At 42.1% G+C, this 21,827-nt stretch overlaps 1 protein-coding gene across 1 annotated transcript in view; it reads right to left on the bottom strand.

The window, feature by feature from the left end:
* Positions 1 to 7,341: 7,341 nt before the first annotated feature.
* MOBP (myelin associated oligodendrocyte basic protein) overlaps positions 7,342 to 21,827 on the bottom strand; it is a 42,439-nt gene continuing 27,953 nt past the window's right edge. The window contains exons 4-7 of the transcript XR_008530962.1: positions 18,625 to 18,832; positions 11,213 to 11,295; positions 8,697 to 11,092; positions 7,342 to 8,658 (exon numbers count right to left, since the gene is read on the bottom strand). The gene's annotated coding sequence lies outside the window, so the exon portion shown is untranslated. The remainder of the gene's footprint in view (positions 8,659 to 8,696; positions 11,093 to 11,212; positions 11,296 to 18,624; positions 18,833 to 21,827) is intronic.

The following is a 21,827-nucleotide window of genomic DNA, read 5'->3' on the forward strand; positions in this document are numbered from 1 at the left end:
ATATGAATTCATGCTCCCTTCAACAGTAAGTTCTTCATGCTGCACACCGACTCCAACACTTGATATTGTCAGACTTCATCGTATTACCAATCTGTGGGCTATGTAATAGATATCCATATGGCTAATGGTACTTATTACCGTTTAATTTATAATTAGTTTAAGGTTGAGGAAATTTTAATGTTTATTAGCCATTTGCATTGCTTCTTTTTTGAAGTGTCTATTTCTAAGACTTTTGCCCATTTTTTATTAGGTTATCTGATTTGTGACAGGCCTTTTTACATCTTTGATAACAGCCCTTTTTACGTCTTTGATAGCGGCCCTTTTTAGTTATATACATCTCTTACTGTGTCTCAAACATTCATTCTCTTTAAAGTGACTGGTGAACAGAAGCTCTTTAGTTTAAATGTAGTCAGATGTATTCATCATTACATGGTTGGGTAGCATTTTTGTATCTCATATTAAAAATTTTTCCTTATACAAAGCCATGAAAATATCCTCATATATTATCTTATAAAATCATCACAATTTTCCCTTTAATCCATTTGGAATTGGCTTTTGTATATGGCGTCAAATGTGTCAGGCTCTTTTTTATTTTATTATATGAACAAGGCACTATTTATTGAAAAGTCTTTTTTCCCAAGATCTGCAGTGCCTCCTCCTGGGTCTGCCTTCAGACTCTCTGTTCTGTTCCACTGGAATATTTTTCTGTCCTTGTTTCAATACCAAACTGTCTTGGCTACTAAAGCCTTGTATCAGCCATGATATCTGGTGGGGCAAGTCCTAGACTTCCTTCTTCTTCCTCGAGACTGTCTTGGAATGCGATACAAACTTGGAAGTCAGTTTGTCAAAGTCCACTGAATAAATCTATTGGGATATATAAATCAATTTGGAATATCTATATCTATATAAAAGAATCTCCAGCAAGCTGCAAAGCTCGCTTATTAATTCTAATCTATGAGCCTTCAGTGTACATGTCTTTTAAAATGTCGGTCCTATTGTTTTATTTTATTTTCTGGCTACGACCTCCAAAGAGATGTTGAAGCGCAATGATGACAGGGCGTCTTTGTCGTGTTCTGGGCCTCACAGGTGAAGCTTGCAACCTTTCTCCACTGATCAAAGCATCTGCTGTGAGTTACTCATAGATACCCTTTATCAGATTAAGAAAGTTCTTTCTAATGAGGATTTGCTAATTCTTTAATCATACACCCATGCTGAATTTTATCAGATACTTATTCTGTATTAAATAAAACAATCTCATGATTATTCTTCTTATATCTATTCAAGTGATGGAATACATATTATGTGAATGTTCTTACGTGAAACCAACGTTTTTCTCCTGGATTAACCCTCCTTAATTGTCATGTAGCAGCCCTTTCACACATTGCTGGGTTTAGCTTGCTAATGATTTAAATCCATGTCCATGCGTGATACTTAGGCTGAAATTTTCCTTTCCATTGCTGGCCTGAGAGATATTGAGGTTAAGCTACCTTCTTAAAATGAGTTGGGAAGTAAGTCTTTCTTTTTGTATTACCTCAAAGAGATTTTATGGATTGGAATTACTTATTCCTTGACTGGTAGAAGCTATGGAAGCAGTTCTTAGAACACCTCCTTTTTGTTGTTACAGGACCATCCAGGTATTTGCTACCATATTTGAATAATATATCTGCCCTGCCATTTCTTGCTATATTTGATTTGAGCACTACGCTCTAACCTCCTTTTAAGGAAGTTGAGGCCTCAGCACTTACGTGCCTCAACCTCCCCCTTCACCCCCCTCTTCGGTCTTCCCAAAACAGTTCTTTTACAAATTGTTCACATTTTCATAAATGCAAATTTCTCAAACACATTATTATCTCCACAGTAAAATACATGAACATGTACATTTAACGAAAAAAGCTAAAGGCTGTGAATAGCCTCATGTCATTTCAAGTCAGGTTTTCCCCAAGCGAGTTTAGGTCAGACCATGCTATGCAGTAAATGAGCATGCAAAAAAATTTTCTTTTCACTTTTCCAACCTTTATGGATTATTTTCATTATGGGTATATCCAAACGTTAAACCTCTGGAGGGGATTTGATCTGAGTCTGGCTTACCTTCCGTCAGTAACTCCCTGATGCATCTTCCCCACCCCCAAGGTCTCACTGCTATGGACAGGGTAAACGGTAGGGTACAAAGGTAAAGACTCAGTAGGTTTATTCTGTGCAGAGAATAGAGTGTATTGAGATACCCTCCCTGCATGGAAGTTTTTGAGTTGGCTTTTTTTAAGTTTATAAGGAGAATTGTTATTAAACTTTTATGGATTAAAGTCTTATTTCCCATCAATTTCTCAGTAGGTTCTCAGGAAACAGCAGCTAGATTTATCTGTGAGGAAGCGGGGTTCAACCCAATTCAATTTCAGCAAGGGTTTGTTGTTCACACAGAATGTACACAGCTCTGGATTTGATCTGTGGGGAATTAAGGAATGAACCTCCTATGATTCTTGCCCTTTGTCCTGGAGCTCGGTCTAAATAGAGAGAGACACACAGGAATATTTGATCTAGTTGACCAAGGGGCCTGCACCCGTCTGACCAAAAGCTCTGGAAGTCCAGGACAGGGGAATTACATAAGGCACAAGGAGAAAGACTTTGCCTTGGCACCCCCTTATACTGGGTCACCCCAATTTTACAAGCATGGGGGAAACCTAAAGACAGACCATGTTTAGGGGATCATGTTCTAATTTGAAATTTCTCACTCCAGCCCCACCCCCATCTGCCCAGAAGGGCAAGGTCAAGGTAAGCAAAAGTAAAAAGGAAGATGTGGAGATCCATGAATGCTGTCTATACTGTGCAATTTTATGATGGTAGAAAGGCCTCTCAGGTGCAAACATTTTAAGTGAATAAAATCAGAATTCAAATTGTAGCTAACTTTTGAATAATACATAGTTAGGTTCACTTTTTAATTTTTATTTATTGATTTTAGAAAGCAAAAGAAAGGGGGAGAGAGAGATCAGTTTATTTTTCCACTTATTTATGCATTTATTGGTTGACTCTTGTATGTGCCCTGACTGGGGATCGAACCCACAACCTTTGCATATCAGGACAATGCTCTAACCAGCTTTATACTAGGAAAAAGACACTGAAACACACTAGCCTCTGTTTTCTCATCTGTAAAATGGGGAAAATAAAAATTAATCTCACAAAATTAAATGAGAATTAAATCATTAAATGAATTAAATGAGACCTTGTATCTGTAACCTAAGTGTCTCAAAGTCTTCCAGACACAAATTTACAGAGTAAAGGTGGCCAAGAACTACCACTCACTCCAAGTTCCTCTTATTATAACCTTGTTTGTTATCTTGCCTCCTCTCTCCACCTCTCTTTACCCCTAACAAGAGATAGCCATTCTGAGCATCATTAGCCCAAACAGGTGTGCATAAGAGGTCTTTCCTACCTCACTGCAGATTCTGGAATTATGGTGGGTAAGGAGTCAGAGAGAGGAAGTTTACCTCACAGCCCGTCCTGTTGACTTCCAGTCACCCTGCCTCCTCCCCACCTGCGGCCTCTCCTCCCTGCTTTATTCTTAGCGGGCAAAGCCCTGCCCCCTTTCCTTCCCAGAGGGCCAAGGCTAGCCTAATGTGTATTCCAGACTTTAAGTGGTTAATTGAGAAAAATGAAAGATGACTCAAGCAGGGGACGGGAAACATCAAAAATAAGACATTTGGCCTTGTGCTGTCCTCACGCACACTCCCACAGAGATCCTTTTGAGTCACGCTTTTTGCCTGGGAGAGCACCTCCAGTGCCTTCTTGTCAAGGTTTTCTCTATCCCGGCGCCTCTTCTCATCCCCAGGAGCCCCAAACCTCGCCATCAGAGGGCAATTCCTAAATGTGTTGCTTTGTCTTTCAGAGCAATTAATTTTCCTTCTCTTTTATTTATCACGTTTCACAACCTTAAAAATCATCCAGGCGTTTTCCTAAACGTAGGAGTCGCTTCATGTACACTCACTTTGTTAATTATTCTTTTACAGTCCTTTTACTAGGGCTTCATGGGGGAATAGAGGTAGACACATGTGTTCAGTCTGCCATATTTCATCGAAAGCCTAAAACTTCATTTTTTTAGATCCCTTGTTTATTACCAGAAATCTGATATAATATTTGATCACTTCCTGGCAGTCCTAAAGGCTGTGACCATCCCAGTCTATCTGATGTTATTATGACATAGAAGAATCTACTTTATTCCTATATGCGGACATCTCCAAATCACATTACAAGACAGGATGGCTTTCACCTGCCCAGCAGGCTCTGGCTCTCATCAGCTCAGCCATAGAGTCTGCTTTTTGCTTCCTTGCCCTGTGACGTGGGGTGAGCTTCATTTCTGAGCCTAAGAGCCTATGATTCCTTCGTCCTGCAAGCCAGCAGCAGTTAGGGGCATTGCTGTCCCCCTCTTCTCTAGGGTGAACTTCCATGACGACCTGCCCACTAGTTAGAAGAGGGCAGGCCTGAAGCCTAAAGATGGGGGTTCAGTTCCAGCCTTGGCACTGACCAGATGTGGGAATGGGAGCAAGTCACTTTGCCTCCCTCTGCTTTGGTTTCCTTATTGCCAATGGAGACTTATGGCCCTCACAAGGATTTCGTGAGGAATAAATGAGATGGGACATGTGCCTGGCAACTAGAAGGTGTTCAATGAATGGTTATCTAGGTATTCTCCATGCAAGGCCACTAAAATCTGTACCTGCCTTGTACCCTTTTATGAAAATGAATCCACTCCAGTGCATTCCTCAACTGATACGGTAAGCTTGTTAATGAATGGTCTTTTTTATTCTTAAAATAAGTTGATGGCAAACAACATACTACTACTGTCTCCTTTTTTTTCTTTGCTTAATCCCTTCACCCTTCTCTTCCAGCCCCAAAACCCTTCCCCTCTGACAGCTGTCCGCCTGTTCTCTGCATCCATGAGTCTGTCTCTGCTTCGTTAGTTTATTTTGTTCATTAGAGTCCACATATCAGTTTTTCTACTTTTTTTACTACTCAGCTGCTCTCTCCCATGGGGGCCCAGTTCCATCTCCCCACAGTGCTTGGTGAGGACTGAGAAGACCTACTCTCTCCTTTCTGAGAGGGGTAGAGTCGAGATCCTGTGAGATAAAGAAAAAGTCTGGATAAGACTGACTGCCTCTCTTATCAGAAGTTCTGTATGAGAATTCTCCACAAGGGTAAGAATGGGAAAGGGTAAAGATGGCAAGAAGGGTGAAATGTAAATGCCACTAAACATGGGAAGTCTCTGTAAACAATAGCCCCTGAACTTGTCTTCTCCCTTTTAGTCCCAAACCATTCACATACTTAATGATGTGGTTTGCAAACCTCTTTCTGTAATTCTAAGGTTTGCTTAACACCTTCCTGAATTTCCTCTCTTTGGCATCTTTTTGTGAGTCAAGACTTGGTCGAGTTAGGGCCAAACTAGCAAAAGGAGCTCAACACTATTATTTGCCAGCAAACCACCCTCAGCTGTCATCTCTGGAATCCTGCGCTTCAGCTGCAGGTACCAGACATAGCACCGTCCATTCCCAGTGTTGTGCAAATGGATTAACCACTTCGTATTCAGCAGAATTTTCCGGATGACCCCAGTACCTCCTGTTCTCCTCCCAAGTTCTAGGAGCGGCAGGAACAGGGAGAAAGCTACAACCACAGAGCAGAGGCTGCTGGAGGCCTTGCCTGGTGGACCCTCAAAGGACAACAAGGAGGCTTGATATGTAAAAATATGAGAATAAAGATCTGATTCACACTCTCCTTTTGCCATGACACAGCTTCTGGATCATAGTCTAGAAGCAAAACTACAAAACTGCTTTCATTCACATTAATGTGTTTAATATAATGGATGATGCTATTTTGCTAAACTAAACCATTTATATAGGTTTAATAATTGAGAAATGTATTGAGAGGTTGTTTAGGGATTTTTTTATTTGTTGATCTACTTTGCTTTTACTTTCGAGCATGCTGAGTCATTGCTATCATTTCATGTAACAACGATTCATTATTGTAATGAACCAATTAATAAAACTGCGCAGTCAAACTAATGAGAATGTACTGAAAATCTTCACAGCTACTGCTACTAAACCATTTTGAGTTAATAGCACAGAAACGAGATCCGCACAAGGCATTTACTCTCCGTGAGCACATTCAATACTCCTGCCTGCTGTGACCTAGGTCTTTTGACTTGAGCTTGTCTATCATACAGATGTTGAGTGAGGGCTCCATTTTACCTCTTTTCTTTCTTCAAAACCACCACACAACGTCGTATGTGGCTTATTCAACCCCACATACTGTCATGCAGGTGCCACTTGCGTGGATGTATCAGTTATGTAATATTGTTCTGTAATATTAGCCTGAGAAGTGAAAGAAAGGAAATGAAAGTAGTAAGTACATTCCTGTTTTGCAATAGTGTTTAGGGTGCCAAATCAGAATCTCAGTTTGCAAAATGACTTATGACTCCAGAGCCTTCTCCTGTGACAATGCTTTCAAGTGCATATTCTCTGGGCTGAGGAGAAAATTTGTCTTCAATATAACATGAGTATAATAATGGTAATCACAAGCCAGCGGTTGTCGTTTTGACGCCACCACCAGAAAGTCATCCCGAGAGGCTTAGCCTCACACTGAAAGTTTAACGCTGTCACTTCAAGGCTGGGATTACTCAGTACCCGCATCGCTGTTAACTCAGCAACTGCGTGGCGGAAGCTGATTTTGAGTGTGAGCGTATCACCCACATGACCAAGAATATGGTTAAAAAACTCCTTTTAAGACCATCAGCTTTTGAGAATGTAACATTTTCAGGAAGGTTGTTTTTGGAAAAAAAGATAAATATTTAAATGTGTCTAGAATTCTCCCATCCACAGACTCCAGCTGTGTCCAGCTGATAACCACTCGTTCGTCATCCTCTTCGTCACTGGAAGAGCATCGAGGCCAGGAGCAAGGGAAGCCGCTGCCTGCAGGGCACACAGCCGCGGCAGGACGCGGCTGGGACTCAGACTGAGCGCCTTTCCCCTTCCACCCGGCTTTGTCTCTGCAGCTTCTTGGCTCCGACACCTCATGAAGCAGGTTCAGATATACCAAATGGTGACGTGAAAGGAGACTTACTATTTTTTTAGTTTAGTTTTTTCCTTTTTATTGTATTTTTTCCATTACCATTTGTCACCCCCATACCTTCTTCTGCCTCCCCCACCATTCCCACCCCAGCCAGCACTCTGTTGTCCATCGGTGTCCATGAGTTCTTGCTCTTTTCTTTTTCTTTTCTGCTCCATCCCTCCACTCCGTTAAAGCCCCCTCCCACCTCCCCGGAGCTGTCAACCTGCTCTCTGCCTATGAGTCTGTAAATATATATTCTCTCTGTCTCCATTAAAACCTGGAAACTCGGAGTTCGGAGTTCACAGGATCCATTCCTGAAAAATACAGTAATTTTGTTTCTTAGCTGCAACAAGAGCTCCCTCTGCTGGCTACTGGTAACACTTCGGAAAGACTACAGTTTAGGCTGGGGAGATAAAAACTCCTAAGAGTGATCCCGGCATCACCAAAAACCCTGATTTCTCTCCAATCTGCTTGCATCCTTTTCTAGCCAATCAACCACATCACAGGCATCTTTGGGGTATCAATAATGCCCTGTGATACCCCTTCTGACAGCGCCCTGCTACAGATCCATTGCCTTATAGAAAATAACAGCATCCTGCATTTTCAAACTGTGGATTCTGAAAACTGAAGTGTAGGCCTCGTAAAACTTGTGTCTGTCCATCTGCAGTCTTTTCAGTAAACAGTTTCAGAAACCAGGTGTGTTTTCCAGGCCATTCTGTTTTATCTTCCCTTTTCCATCATGGTGGGTTCATGACTCCGATACCCTAATGCAACCGCGTTTCCTTTCAACATCTGGAATTCACAAACCAGTCCTGAGCTTCCTTCCTGCCCAGAAAGAGGAAATCAACTGTCTTCCAAGGGGACCTGTTCCTTTCTCTGGACAATAGTTTTAGAGGACACAGCTGCTCTTTCTACAAATACGTTTTTCTGCATTTTGACTGGAATTTGGCAGGTGGCACATAAATCTCCAATAGTATAAATCACGGTGGGGCAGAACAGAGAAAACCCCCTTTAAAAAACGTCCATGGGTTCTTATTGCTATTCCAGTTCGCCTCTATTTTAACAACTTCTTCTCGACTTACTCTAATAGAAGGGTTTATTAATCCATTTTTTCCAGTTTCTGAACTACTTTTTGTTTTAATTAATGTTAACTTGAAAAGCTCTATATTATCATACCAAACGACATCAGTAAATTTCATCAATTTCAATGAAATTGTTCATTGTTCAGAAGGCACCATATCTTTTTTTTCCCTTGACCCTCATGTCAGCCATCCTGAAACTGGCTTCACAGTATGCAAGTCCCATTGAGTCTCTGGTCTGCATCGCCTTAGCACCAATATCTGAAAAGAAGCCTCAGCATTCTTATAGGGGGTCACCAAAGAAACTAAGAGCTCAGTACACTCAGTGCAATAGGTAGTATGTTTGCTTAGTAAAACAGAATAATGAAATGTGGATTATAGACAAATACCACTTCTCAAAGTTTCAAAAAAAAATCTGTCCATTTTCTCCACTTGAACTCCCCAGTTTGAATTTATTTTATTTCCCCTTCATATTTTTTTATTTTACTGGTACCTTTGTATCTTGATGGAACAGATAGCATAAAACTGTACCTTTGTATCTTGATGGAACAGATAGTATAAAACTAATTTCACAGAGGCTCATGGGTACATACAGGGGCCTGTACCAACTCAAAAGAGTCAACTGTGCACATCTCTTTCCAGTTCTGCATTTGGTGATATCATCATGTTCATAGCTTGCAGTCAGCCAGAGTGGAAGTATTTACACCATGGAAATTGGCCAACACTAGAAACCGGGACTTTGCACCCAGAGAGCCAATTGTTAAGCATTTACAGAACAACTCTGGGCACATACCTCAGTTTCCCCGGAACTAGTCAAAATGTCAGAACATAAAATCAGTTGACATCCAGAATTATCAGAGTAACATGCCAAACATCATGGTTGAGAATTCCCACTCAAGAAGTTTACATAGAATAGCTTTTGGAGCTTTATATAATTTCTGCAAAATTCACTGAATAACGCTCCCCAGAACCAACCCTTAAAAGACAAAAAAAAACCAAAACACTATTAGATTATAGTACATTTTAGTTATAATATCCAAGGCACATTACATTTAGTTATTTACCAGTTTCCAGAGGGTTTTATTTCCACAACAGACAAACACAGAAAACTCAGTAATTTCTAGTTATTAACAGTTCTGTGCTGACATCCATTTTTTACATGAATGAATACATACTATGCTCTCTCCTCCCTAGTTTTGCACCTGTCATAACTGTGTGTCTCTGGATGATATGGAGGACAGAGCCCAGCAAGCTCTGAGTATGAGGCCTGGCTTTGCCAAAATCTAAACTGGACTGAGGAAATGTTCGGTTTCCTTACGGGGTCCCAGAGGGGCGGACCCACTAATTTCTCCTTCCTACTAGTCTGTCATGGCACCCCTGGTGTCATTCCCAGGAATGTAATGGCCTCAGATACCCCATCGCTGGAAATTGTTCATAGTAGAGGTTCTCATTTTGTTGTTCATTTAGCACCTAAATTGAGGCAGGAGAAACATTTCTCCCTGAAGGCTCTGTGCATCTGAATTCCCCTGCCTTTTTATTGCCACTTCCACAGACAGGGACGGCCTCCCCAAACGAGGAGGCCAGGACACTCGGGCCTTGCCCCCAGCTGCCTTGAGACAGTACTTGGCCTGATTCCTCTTTCCGGGGGGTTGGAATTCTGAGCAATATCTCATCTGAGTCTAATACACTTCCTCCCTACTCTCTGACATTTCTTCTCACCCCAGCCCCACACCTTGAACAAGACTTCTTCCTCTGGCATTGCCCTATATTCTCACTTGCCCCTTAAACTTGGCTGGGTCGGGCTGTGCTCACTCAAGGACACAGAGCCACGCTTTCGTAGAGCTTCAGGCATGTGCCTGAGCTTCCACCCAGGCTCCCAGCACAGGCCTGCCCTGAATTCTCCTTCACTTTGAGTTTCCCTCCACCTAACATCCCTCAACATTCGACAACATTCTATTATCTTCTACTGTGTTTTTCTACCTATTTCTAAAGAAAGGTTGGGAGAGGGGAGTGTTCTAATTAGTCCCATTTTTCCCCATGTCAGAAACCTACAGGAGTCACAATACAATCCAGATCCAAAAGTGACTCAGAACAGATGTGTTTGTTTTCTAAGACTTGCAACTTTGGAGAGACCCCAAGCTTATTAGTCACCCACTTATCTTTCCAAAAACATTTGTGTTGGGCTAATGTTGCTGACCATTTCTATATAGCTCTTAATTTCTACTATTTCTTCAAACCGGGAATTATTTCAAATCTTCTTTTTTGATTTCCAAGAGAAGAGGTATTTCTTGGAGAACCTTTTATTTTGTTATCATTTTTAAAAATTCTGTTGCATCATAGAGAAAGTGCAAGATCTTATGGTTTCTGTTTAGTTGGCAATTATAGTATTGCAGGTTGTTCAAACTTTTGTATAAGCCATCATATTGCACTTACCATCTACCATTTGATTTTTTATTTTGCTTTCCAAATTTATTTACCTGGTATGGGCATATATGATTCACTTGTTTGAACTGCTGTTTAAGATTTTATTTATGAATATACTATTATTGATTCGTTCCTTCTCTTATCGGTGGATATTGTGATTAATTTCTTTCTGTGTCTCTTTCTTTTCCAATGGCAAACCATGCATCACTGAACAGATTTATATGTTTCTCCTTTTTCTATGGATGCAAGTTTTCTATAGGATGGGTACCTAAAATCATAATTGCTTGATCATAATTTATACAATCTGCTGCTTTGCTAGTATCCCCAGACTTCAACCCAAAGGTGTTGTAATAGTTTATATATTCTCACTAGTATTTTATGAGAATTTTCCCTACATCTTTGCCAACACTTGATAATTTTTAGTTTTTGCCAATATTATGGTTGTACAATATCTTTTGCACATCCCTGAAGATATATATCTTCATACTGAAGAAACTTGAGTCCTAAGAAAAACAAATAAAAATAAGCCCATACTTAGTAGCATCATATTGAAACTTTAGAATACCAAAGCCAAAGGAAGAAAATTTTAAAAAACAACCAAAAGGAAAATACAGTTTACTTACAATGGAAGACAAGTAAAATGACAGCAGATTTCTCATTGGCAATTACAGAGGTCAGAAGACAATAAGATGACATCTTCAAAATGCTGTTGAGGGAAGAAAAAAATACCCCATCATACTAGAATTCTATATTATCCTGCCAGTGGTTTTATCTGTGAATTCTCCATTGGCCTCTCTCACCTTCTTTAGAAATAGATAATGTCCCTTGACCAAAGGGGTGGGTAAGTATCTGAAGCTGGACAAGTCCTATAACTTTGTGCCCTCTGGTCACAGGATTGACAACAGGAGGCACATAAACAAAGAGCTATGAACACTTCGCCCTTCATATACATGCTTTGAATATGCATTTTCTTTGTATTGGCCCCTTGCATCTAAGAGGAAGCTTTTCAAGGAAGAAAGAAAAACTTTGGTACTCAATGCTCCCAGCTCTTCCTTTGGACTCCAGCTATTCTATTATTAGGACCCCCAGGAGCTCCCCAAAAGGAAAACTTACACTAGAAAAAAAAGGTATCACATGAGAAGCTAGATTCAAATATTTGATTAAGGACTTTCAGAGATTTGAGACAATACAAGTAACAGCAAATTAAAACTGTAGGTAAAAGTAAGTTAAGGATGTAGATTCAACAATGATACAACCACCCTAAGGCAGGTGAACGTATTTGCAAGGCATAGGGCATCTTGGCACCAAACCATTTGGGGAAGTGAAGAAAACCAAGATTGGAAAAAGCTGGAATCGGAATGCATCCGGCTGTGGGTCAGCAGCCTTATCAGGGGCCATTCTTAGTCACCTGTCAGTGGGTTCTGTATGAGACAAAGTGACGATGGTTTGGGCAGAATCTGTTAGCACCTGGGAATAAGATCTGGAGAAGGCAGTGAAGATTATATGAAGCCCAGAGCAATGAAAGTGTAGAACGATTGACAGTAGCTGTACCAGAAATCTGAAAAGCAAGATCTTTTGTGAATTTAAATTGTATAAATACAGATGAGTGAGGGAAAGAGATGGAAGACCGGAGCTGAAGGAAGGGTGGCAGCTGGAGGTCACCCAGGAGCCTGGAGTGAAGAGAAAGCAATGGTCTCCTTCTGCCTCTGCCTGTTCCTGCCCTCCCAGCACTTCCTACTGAGATCAGTGAGCAAATAAGAAAAGATCTCAAGGCTGAGAAGATGTGGCTTAGAAAAATAATGGAGTTGACATTCTGAATAAATATGTTATGCAGCTGAAACCACTTGATCTTGATCTTTGCATCAGAGGAGAAAAATCTTAGTGGAAGAAATGGACAGGGTTGCTTTAAAAATAAAGAGTTAGTTGGCAGATCACCACAGTAATAAGATGAAGAAGTCAGATGGTAGCAAAATCCACATTACCAAGAGTTAAAGAAAACAGACATCATTTACATTCCAAGCTGAGTAATGAGATGTCAGCAAGACATCAGCTTGGGGGAGGGGAGGTTGGAAAATGATTCTTTTTCTACTGTTTGCAGACAAAGCTCTGGTTGAAAATAAGTGCAAAATCTTGCAGCTGGCAGTAGAGATCCTTAACGATCTCCATCAGTAGAAAACTAAGACTGTTAAAGGGCCTGAGTCAGAAAGCTCACAAGACAGAAGAGAAAGGAGAGAAGCCATTAGCTATGGAGGGGACTGTTCACAGAGAATTTCAGAAATGGAGGGTGAATTATAGTAAAAACATATTATGTAAAACCCTGTTGCATCACCATGGTAAAAAGAAAAAGAAAAATCCCAGGACACCAGGCTTTATCTTTTTAATGCATCCAGATTTCTTCTTATAGAGAAGAGAGATGTGGCCTTCCTGAGACAGAAATTGCAGGTGGCAAGCCCAGAGATTATTGTCCTTCACAGATCTCAGAAATAAAAACAAGTCCAGGACTATGTACTAAATAACTCCCATCAAGAGGTCCTGGGAGCCAGACTGGCTCCCATGGAATGCTCCTGGTGCATGCTGGGGCACTGTGCCTGCCGCCTTCTTGCTATGGGAGAGGCGTGCCTAGGATTGAATTAGTTGTGAGTGGGCTCGCACATAGATACAGAGACATACAAGGTATCAGGAAAAACCTGACCCTCTAATCTACATGGAAACTTGACTTAACTAAGGAAAAGTTGCCAGAATGTCTTTTGGGTGCCATACCCCCTGATGACACTACCCAACCCTCCTTGATGGTGGACACAAGAGGGATATCCCCATTTTATTGTTAATCAAATAAATTTGCCTGGAGGTTAACATAGCGCTGTTCATGAGCCACCACCTAGGCCAAGGGACTTTTTCAATCTGATAAAAGTATCTGCCTCTAATATTGGCCCCTGTGTGGCTTCATTAATAAAGAATGGCCCAGCCCTGGCCGGGTGGCTCAGCTAGTTGGAGTGTCATCCTGGTACACCAAAAGGTTGCAGGTTGGATTCCTGGTCATGGCACATACCTAGGTTGCAAGTTCGATCCCTGGTAGGGTACGTACAGAAGACAACCAATTGATGTTTCTCTACTACATCAATATTTCTCTCAATCTCTTCCTCTCTCTCTCCCCTCCTTTCTATCTCTCTCCCCCTTCCTCTCTCTCCAAAATCAACAAACATATCCTCAGGTGAGGATTTTTTTTTTAAATGGCCCAAAAAGCTTGCTCCCACTTTCTACCGCAAGGGCTGGTTTGGCTGATGCTGATGCCAATAACTTCCTCTTTATCAGGAATCCCTGCCATTAACTCGCCACAGAAAGGACTCCCACTGCCTCGGCCACTTCTCAAACACGGACCCAGGCACTCTTTCCCACCCCTTCTTCCTGCTGAGTTTACAGATCATGTATAAAGGAACCTTTAGAAACTTAGACGCTCTTGCCTTAAGAGTGTCTTTTTCCTGGACTCTGATTAGTTGAGATTATCTTTCTTTCTACAAAATACTTCCCGCCTTTGGGGTCTAGACAAAAGGCCACCAGCCTCCGCAGATGCCAACCCTGGGTCCCACAGGCTTCCAGCCTCAGATTATAAAGAAACTGTTAGGACAATTTATGTGCTTCAAAATCCAAAGTAAATGTTATTTTGGTCATTAGATTTAACACTTTTTTTAGAATTTAGTTTTATTGTTAAGAGATCTTTTTTGAGCCAAAGGATTCAAATCTGCTAGACATTTTATTTGCTATAAAGGCTGCCACTTTAGCTGTGGTCTCTCATTTTCTCCACTCTTCTCTAACCTATTTTATGCATTAGTTATGCAGTTTATATAGTTAATGTAGCATATGCAAAAGGGGTGGACTTTTAGTACCATGATGAATGTAATATACTTTTATGTAAATTTGTTTAAAAGTAAAAGTATAAATTTAATTTTCGGAAAGGTTTGTTAATCTATGCTCTTTTGCTCAGCCATACCTTGAATAAACCTAGCCAGTGAATTGGAAGTCAAAACACTCAACTTTGGTAGGTGAATTGTTTCTTAAGAGGAAATAAGTGATCGCTAAAGTTTTACCAGTCAACTAAAACCCAAATCTGTGATGTAATGCCAAATAGTATACTCTTCAGTGCAACAAACCATTTAGAAGGTCACTAACATATGTAGTCTATCAACACTTGCTTTCAGTCATGAAAGTGGAGACTCTCAGATTCTCTTACCCCAGTGGAACTGTTTATCTCTATAAAATTAGAGATTAACATAGACCCGAAAAACTGCCTTAGATGATGTGAACGTGTGGCTGGGAGCCTACTGGCTTCACCTCCCTCTCATTTCATAAGGTGGAATCTCCATGTATTCCAGGGCTCCACCAGCTCTGCCTGGAAACTGCTAGATTGCAACATTATGGCAGCAAGGTCAAGGTCCTGGTTTCAAGGACCACGGGGGGCCATGACCAACTTCTCCCATTTACAAATGCAAAGCACTCTGTGGCATAGGATGGATGCATAGTCCATGTTCAATAAAAAAAAAAAGCTATTTTTATCACTCTCCTTACCCAACATTCCCACAGGTGTGTATCTATTGCACAAAGAAGAAGAGTATGAAAACTCTCTCCAAATCACAACTATACACCCTATTGCTGGCTTGACAGAATCATCTTTGTCCATTAAGAACACTTCATGTTACTTAAGAAGGAGGAATAAGTACCTTTTAATGGTGTTATTAATGGGACTGAGACATGCGCTAGGAGTCAGGCAAGGAGCCCATCTAGGACCCTCCCAGAGTGAGTTGCCACATTTCTCTAATGTCAGGACAGCAGCCCACATGTCATTCTGCAAATTAATCTCTCACAGCACAGCCCCGTGTCACTGTGCGCTGTCAGAAGTTTTGCAGCTTCCCACAGTGACAGCTTCCTCGTGATTCTTTAATCCTTGGGAAGATTAGATTCTGCCTTCCTTTCTCCAACTCTTTCATCTTCCATCTGAGACCAGATATGTCTCAAGTTAAATCTGAGATTTACATCTAACATGAAGTTGTAGGCAAGCAGTTAGTGGCAAAATATCACCTTGAATTGTAAATTAATTAATTAGCTCATTAATTAAATCCATCTGGAGAAGGTTTTTTTAAGTAGATTTCAAAGACCCGGGATGAAGTGATTTCTCTATAATCCTCTCCACCATTCTCATCTCTGACCCCAAAGCCCACACCCCCATTGTGAATGGAACACTTCGCCTCTTACTTCAAGAGAAAATCAAAGCCCCAGATAGGAATGGACTCAACTCCTGCCACCCTCCAGAGACCCTGCAAACCCACCAGAGTCTGCGCTCTTTTTCCTCTTCCCCTTCTTCCCATGAAAAGGGACTCCCCCATCGATGCCTAATCCCCTCATCCGTGCCCTGGATTCCCCCTTCCACATCCTCAGTTCTCGACTCCATCAATTAATCCCCTCCTCACCCTTCCTACGCCCTCTCTGCTGCCTTCCTCCCAGCAGCATTCCCCATTCTCACGTGTCTCCCAAGTTCATGGAAAACTCCAGCCCTTGCCCTCTCCTCTGCTTCCCTTCATAGCCAAGCTTAGTTGAAGGGGTTGCATCTACCTTTACAAATTCCTCTTCCTCACCTTCCATTTGCTCCATGCAGGGTACCGTACAAAGTTACTAGAAGTCCCTTATTGCTAAATTAAATAGACAATTTTGACTCCTCAAAAGTCTCTCAATTTTTGAAAAATTATTTCTATTTTTTTTAAAAAAACAACAAACAAGCATCTCTTCAGTCAACAGGTATTTATTGAGTTCTTACTAGTGCCGGGTACTGAGGATGTAGCAGTGAATAGCTGTTGGCAGTCCTGGAGTTTACATTAGGAGGGGGAAGGGAGCCAAGCAATAAACAAGAGCAAAAATGAACAAGATCATTCCAGGGGGTGATAAGTGCTGTGAAGACAAACAAACTAGAGTGATGGGCTAGAGAGTAACCATGGAAACCACTCCCAGTTTCCAAGGGAAGCAGCTCTGATATGATACTTGAGCTGAAGGCACCAATGCAAAGATCTTAGGCCAGAGCATGACAGGCAGAACGAACAACAGAGCTCCGAGGCAGGCCCAAGCACTGAGCAGATAGGACAACATCTTGTTTACAAGTACAAAAGGAGGGGAGAGAAAGAAGGCAAGAAAGTGTGGTCTTATGGGATAGGGAAAGGGTGCCTAAGTCACAAACAGAGTGCTCCAAGCCTGGAGGAACCATGAGCCTTTTACCCTGGGGTCTGCGGTCTGGCTCCACATCCCCTCCAGACCCAAGTAGGGAAGTGTTGGAGGAGGTGGGAAGGAGCAGGGGAAGTAGCTATCGCTTGCATCCTTCACCCTTCGACCCCAACAAACAGATCCACCAATAAACCAATCAGCCACGCTTGAGCTTATATAAGCTAGGATGGCTTCTGGAACGGCTGCTGCTGGAGCCGGGAGAGAGGTGGATTCTCTCCAACCCCTCTCCTTCCACCTCCTGACTCTGAGCTGAGTAAAGAAAGTGGCCTAAGAGGGGCTCCCACAAGGCCACTGCTTGGCATGTAAGGGAACCCGAAGCCAAGGACAGGCCCAGAAGGGAGTATATTAGAGTTCAGTTTTCTCTGGTGATCGGCTTAAGTGACCAGGATCCTCAGGGGGCATGAAACCAAGAGGGAACTTGCAGGGACTCTCCAGTATTTGTGTGTGGCAGAAAAAAATGAAAAAGCAAAGATGTTCTCCTAAAGCCAAGTTTCCTAACCTAATGCACACCTAACACACACACACACACACACACACACACACACACACACCCCCAATCCACAAGATGACCTGAGAGTCCTCTGTTCAACCTGCGGGGAAACTCCCTCCCTGCTGTATGTGTATGTGTGTAAGGCGTATAGTGGAACCAGGGTAGAGCCGGGGGGTAGTTTCTATGGTGGTGATAGAGAGCCTGTTCCGAGGCCAAAGTCTTTCCCAAGAATCTAGGGCTACAGATAGTGGGAGTAAAACAGAGAGCAGAGATGGGAAGTCAGTCCCCAATCCTGCTCCATGATGACTGAGATCGGTCCCCCACACACCCTTGAATGCCCTCCTACCCAGGGAGAGAAGTCTTGGGCTGCGTAACCTTCCCTAACTCACCCCTCCCATTCACTTAATTCTCCTCTGCCCAAGACCAGGCTCCTCTCCTTCTTTCCTGATCCACCACAGTATCAGAGGGCAATGTGGAGGGCTCCAGCCAGGGACTGGCTACTGTGGTCTGGAGATAGCAGCCCTCTGAGCACACCTTCTGGTCTGTGAAAGTGCCCAGGGGCATCCGCCTGTTTAGCAGAGTGGGGAGGTGGGAAAGCAGTATGTCCTGCTTCGTGGAGGGCCCGTCTTTGCAGACCCTGTTTCCAGGACCCACCAGGAGAGGGGATGGGAGTAGAGCATCATGATTGAGGCCAATAACCTGCCCAAAGCAATGAATTCTGGAGTTGAGACCATCCAGGTGGTTTGTATAAGCTCAAAAGCAGTGCCTTACTTAGGATATCTGCAGTCACTCAGGCTGGGACAGGAAGGAGACAGTCACAAATCCCTGTGTGCCTGGGGAGTGGGAGGAGTTGCTTTCTCCTGCCTTTTCTCTCAGCCCCTGGCACAGAACAATGGCTCTGTCTAGCAGGTGGATTTAGATAACGCTGACCCTGGGGATATCTTTGCACGTCTGGATTAAGTGACACCTTTTATCTTACTCAGAAAAGAACAAAGGTCTTCCCCAGAGCCCAGTGTGCCTGAGACTGTGGGCTAGTGCTCGGAACTCTTTACAAAGGAGAAGGTCAAGGAGCTAAACGGGATCAGGGATCTGCAGCAGGAAGCCAGGGACAGATGGGAAGAGAGGCTGGAGACAACACGCGGGCTGGCAGTGGAGCCATCCCGATCTAAAGAACCTGGGGGGGAAAGGTGACCCCAAAGGAGCCATGCACTGAGTTCGGGAGCCTGAGGAGCACTGCTGGGGCCCACCAGCTGGAGCGTAACACAGAGATGCCCCTCTCACCTCCAGCCAGGCTGCCCGGCGGCCCCCGTGCCGGGGAGACCTTGGGCATCAGCAGGCGTCTGCCTCTGCATCGTATTCGAAACCGGATGGCTCACCCCAGGGCACGTGGGTCAGGAAGCAGTGAGTCCTGGGGTCGAGGCCATCCATCCACCTGAAACTCCTCTTCGGTTACTTCTTCCTTGGGGTTGGCTTGATCCTCCTTTTCAATCTGGTTTACAAAAAGAAACAAAAAAATCCATGACACTGGTAAGTGATGTATTCTTTCTTCGTGCTCAGTTAATATAACTGTGAATTTGTAAACTACCTTGGAGGTTATTCTTTTTCTGGAAAGCCCTTAGAATCTCTCTCTTCAATTTCCTCAATTTTGGTAGTATCTGGCCAAAATAATATAATATTTCCCTGACCTGATTCTAGAAGACATATTCTTTAAAAGTTCTTCTATTTTACATGCAATAATTATTGCTTTTCTACTGAATCATCACAGATAATTTTTAAGCACAGAGGAAGTAGAAGTACCACCCCCACTCCTATTTTTAAAAAAAACAAACTAGTCATACTGCCCAGGAACATGAAGACATGAATGTACACACATATACCTACAGGTATGCACTAACATTATAAAACTGTGACCATATTGACAAGTTCCCATTTTGATGGGGAGCAGACTGTATTCAAAAAGAAAATAAATACCACCCAGGAAAAATATTATGAATATGTGACCCCAAACAAGCATTGCTTGCAAGCTTATTCTCCATCTTATATTAACTGCAGTTTATTTAGACAGCAGGACTTTAAGTGACCGCCTTTGAGGCCATGGTAAAATGAGGCTATGTCAAATAGTTTCAAACATCATTGAAGTTCTTAATTTAAATAAAAACAAAGAAGAAAAAAAACAAAGAAATGTGCCATATTTTTACGCTAAGGACTGAACTTAGGGGAATCATGGCTTTTCCTGTAATTGTCAGAGGGGAGTAAAACTTAGAAATAAAATTTATATTCAAGTATTCCCAACAGCATTTTCCAAAACCCCAAATTATATACCAAGCTAACACTGTGGGTGTCCTTCAGACAGGAGTGAGGATAAATGAAGAAACAGTTTATTGAAATTTGACGAGTGAATCGTAGCCCGGAAGGTTGGAACACATCCCCATCCGTTTCCTGGGTTGTCTCTATGACCTCCCGACATGAGACAGCCTGTTCATGTCAGAGCCCCACAGAGATGCTGCTGAATGTGAAAGCCTGGGTGGTGGCAGGAGCAGAGAGGCACACAGATCCCAGGCATCGCCCCGTGTGCGGCACCGCTGCAATCAGCCTCCGTGGCATCTTAGGTAATGTGAGCACCTACTCATCTCATCGGCACTTTGCTGGCAATGGCAGCCACATTGACGGTACTGGGGCAGCCAAATTGTGCAGCAACAAGCCCCCGAATTCCATTTCAACAAGAGGAAGCAACTGAGTTGGGGAGAATCTGCCAGTAGTTAGGGTTAGACGGCACAGTGAACCCATTAAGTAAGAGTCCTAATAACATCGACTTACCTAGGACTATAAGATGATAAACTCAGTCCTTTCCATTGATAAATAATGAGGTACATAACATCTCATTTTACAGATAGAAAAAATATGGTTTTGAGAGAACAAGTAACTAGGGCCAGCAGGAGAGCTCAGACTCAAACCTGATGCCAGACATGGTGTATTTATAGGTCTCATTCAGCCAATAGCATCAGCCAAGCCCAGAGCCAGACCCTGGAGACAGGAGTTTAAGCTAGATTCCTGCTCCTGACTCATGCGCACTCCAGCAAGGTGACTGAAATGCAGCAGTGGAGATGCCCATTGAGCCCAGGGAGGAGGTGGACATCTGCTCAGCAAGAAGGATGAAGGCTCTTAAGCCAAAGAGCTGTGCCAAAGCTCCCAACCACCGACAATAAAGATGATTCTGCAGACGCAGGAGAGAGGTTCTCTGTTTACATGAAATACTCTGCACATCGTCCCCACTGACCCACTCAAAACAGGAAAATAACAAGTCACTATGATGCAAAAATCAAGCCCTGTATAAAATGTCCTAATCATCTCCTTGTAGCCCATCTGTAAAGGGTGAAAGTTATAAACACTGTTCACATAGCAGAGCAGAAGAAACAAACAGCTCAGCCCCATGTGGGGCTGGGAAAGGAAGCAGCATGAGTTTTGGCCCATGTATGGGCAACCATCTCATGATGGCTCTTCAGGGCGCTAGTTTCTTCAAGAAGAGCTTGGCCCTAAATGTCCCTAGAGTTTCAGTAATAATCACCTATAAGCATCAGGGTGACATCAATATCTGGTGATCTTGGTCAACTGCCACAATAATAATTCTAGTAGTGACTAGAGCTTCAATTTTTTTAAATCCAAAACATATTCATACCCATTCATTAGTTTAACAATAGAGAATGTCAATCAGTGAACCATAAGGAAAGATAAACCACATCTTGAAATGAGAATTAGAAGAAAGTACAGGTATAAACCTACAACCCAACCCAAGTATTTTATCCTTTTTAGTGATCCAGAAAGCCAATTTGTCAAGGACTTAATTTGTTAAAATATTTCTCTAAGGAGCAAATGTTTTAAGTGAAATAGTTTTTTAAACCCCATGTAAACCTAAACATACAGATTAAAACTAAAAAATAAAATTGTCTCTATTCATGGGTGACATGAATGTCAATGTAGAAAATCCCACAGTCTATCCCCCTCCCCCAAAAAATGGTAAAATAAGTGAGTTTAGCAAGATCACAGGATACACAATCACTATACAAAATCAATTGTTTTTATATACTAACAATGAACAATTAAAATTTAAAATGTGCTATTTCAATAGCACTTTTATAGACTACTGAGGTATAAAGCAAACAAAACATGTGTAAGACCTATGTACTAAAAATTACAAAACAAAACAAAAAAAGAACTAAATGAATGAAGAGATATACTATGTTAGTAGATTCAACAGTATTATAGTTCTCCCCAAATTGATCTATAAATTCAACACAATCTCATTCCAAATCCTATCAGAAGATATTGTAGAATTTGATACACTGACACCAAAATTTGTATGGAAAAATAGAAGAACTAGAATAGCCAAAAACGATTTAAAAAATGAAAAACGATGCTGAGGAATTCACACTAATTGATTTTAATACTTACTTTAAAGCTACAGGAATTGTGTTGTGTCATTGAGA

This window comes from Pteronotus mesoamericanus, unplaced genomic scaffold (genome assembly GCF_021234165.1).
Source record: "Pteronotus mesoamericanus isolate MK-2021 breed Mesoamerican mustached bat unplaced genomic scaffold, CSHL_Meso_final scaffold_54, whole genome shotgun sequence".
Lineage (NCBI taxonomy): Eukaryota > Metazoa > Chordata > Mammalia > Chiroptera > Mormoopidae > Pteronotus > Pteronotus mesoamericanus.